This window comes from Musa acuminata, unplaced genomic scaffold (assembly GCF_036884655.1).
Source record: "Musa acuminata AAA Group cultivar baxijiao unplaced genomic scaffold, Cavendish_Baxijiao_AAA HiC_scaffold_509, whole genome shotgun sequence".
NCBI lineage: Eukaryota > Viridiplantae > Streptophyta > Magnoliopsida > Zingiberales > Musaceae > Musa > Musa acuminata.
The window spans coordinates 37,501-40,000 of record NW_027020754.1 but is presented as its reverse complement, the minus strand read 5'-3'; positions in this window follow the sequence as shown (position 1 = coordinate 40,000).

Below are 2,500 nucleotides of genomic sequence, written 5' to 3'. Positions count from 1 at the left end.
GCTGGATGGGGCTTTCGTATAGCAGGGACGGTGCTGCCTCACGCTTCGCTCGCTGTTCGCCGCTCGCCGCTCGCTCGCGCAGCCAAAAATGACCAGTTTTGGCCCGTTTTTGGGCTGTTTTGGCCTGTTTATGGTCCGTTCTTGCGTGGTGCGGTGACCGTCGTGAGCGGAGCAAAACGTCAGCCATCTCAGCACCCTGGAACCCCCCGGGTGGCACAGGGCTGGATGGGGCTTTCGTATATAGCAGGGACGGTGCTGCCTCTCGCTTCGCTCGCTGTCCGCCGCTCGCCGCTCGCTCGCGCAGCCAAAAATGGCCAGTTTTGGCCCGTTTTTGGGCCGTTTTGGCCAGTTTTTGGCCTGTTCTTGCATTGCGCGGTGACCGTCGAGAGCGGAGCAAAACGTCAGCCATCTCAGCACCCTGGAACCCCCCGGGTGGCACAGGGCTGGATGGGGCTTTCGTATAGCAGGGACGGTGCTGCCTCTCGCTTCGCTCGCTGTCCGCCGCTCGCCGCTCGCTCGTGCAGCCAAAAATGGCCAGTTTTGGCCCGTTTTTGGGCCGTTTTGGCCAGTTTTTGGCCTGTTCTTGCATTGCGCGGTGACCGTCGAGAGCGGAGCAAAACGTCAGCCATCTCAGCACCCTGGAACCCCCCGGGTGGCACAGGGCTGGATGGGGCTTTCGTATAGCAGGGACGGTGCTGCCTCTCGCTTCGCTCGCTGTCCGCCGCTCGCCGCTCGCTCGTGCAGCCAAAAATGGCCAGTTTTGGCCCGTTTTTGGGCCGTTTTGGCCAGTTTTTGGCCTGTTCTTGCATTGCGCGGTGACCGTCGAGAGCGGAGCAAAACGTCAGCCATCTCAGCACCCTGGAACCCCCCGGGTGGCACAGGGCTGGATGGGGCTTTCGTATAGCAGGGACGGTGCTGCCTCTCGCTTCGCTCGCTGTCCGCCGCTCGCCGCTCGCTCGTGCAGCCAAAAATGGCCAGTTTTGGCCCGTTTTTGGGCCGTTTTGGCCAGTTTTTGGCCTGTTCTTGCATTGCGCGGTGACCGTCGAGAGCGGAGCAAAACGTCAGCCATCTCAGCACCCTGGAACCCCCCGGGTGGCACAGGGCTGGATGGGGCTTTCGTATAGCAGGGACGGTGCTGCCTCTCGCTTCGCTCGCTGTCCGCCGCTCGCCGCTCGCTCGTGCAGCCAAAAATGGCCAGTTTTGGCCCGTTTTTGGGCCGTTTTGGCCAGTTTTTGGCCTGTTCTTGCATTGCGCGGTGACCGTCGAGAGCGGAGCAAAACGTCAGCCATCTCAGCACCCTGGAACCCCCCGGGTGGCACAGGGCTGGATGGGGCTTTCGTATAGCAGGGACGGTGCTGCCTCTCGCTTCGCTCGCTGTCCGCCGCTCGCCGCTCGCTCGCGCAGCCAAAAATGGCCAGTTTTGGCCCGTTTTTGGGCCGTTTTGGCCAGTTTTTGGCCTGTTCTTGCATTGCGCGGTGACCGTCGAGAGCGGAGCAAAACGTCAGCCATCTCAGCACCCTGGAACCCCCCGGGTGGCACAGGGCTGGATGGGGCTTTCGTATAGCAGGGACGGTGCTGCCTCTCGCTTCGCTCGCTGTCCGCCGCTCGCCGCTCGCGCAGCCAAAAATGGCCAGTTTTGGCCCGTTTTTGGGCCGTTTTGGCCAGTTTTTGGCCTGTTCTTGCATTGCGCGGTGACCGTCGAGAGCGGAGCAAAACGTCAGCCATCTCAGCACCCTGGAACCCCCCGGGTGGCACAGGGCTGGATGGGGCTTTCGTATAGCAGGGACGGTGCTGCCTCTCGCTTCGCTCGCTGTTCGCCGCTCGCCGCTCGCTCGCGCAGCCAAAAATGGCCAGTTTTGGCCCGTTTTTGGGCTGTTTTGGCCAGTTTTTGGCCTGTTCTTGCGTGGTGCGGTGACCGTCGTGAGCGGAGCAAAACGTCAGCCATCTCAGCACCCTGGAACCCCCCGGGTGGCACAGGGCTGGATGGGGCTTTCGTATAGCAGGGACGGTGCTGCCTCTCGCTTCGCTCGCTGTTCGCCGCTCGCCGCTCGCTCGCGCAGCCAAAAATGGCCAGTTTTGGCCCGTTTTTGGGCTGTTTTGGCCTGTTTTTGGGCTGTTCTTGTGTGGCGCGGTGACCGTCGTGAGCGGAGCAAAATGTCAGCCATCTCAGCACCCTGGAACCCCCCCAAAATGTCAGCCATCTCAGCACCCTGGAACCCCCCGGGTGGCACAGGGCTGGATGGGGCTTTCGTATAGCAGGGACGGTGCTGCCTCGCGCTTCGCTCGCTGTTCGCCGCTCTCCGCTCGCTCGCGCAGCAAAAAATGGCCAGTTTTGGCCCGTTTTTGGGCTGTTTTGGCCAGTTTTTGGCCTGTTCTTGCGTGCCGCGGCGACCGTCGTGAGCGGAGCAAAACGTCAGCCATCTCAGCACCCTGGAACCCCCCGGGTGGCACAGGGCTGGATGGGGCTTTCGTATAGCAGGGACGGTGCTGCCTCTCGCTT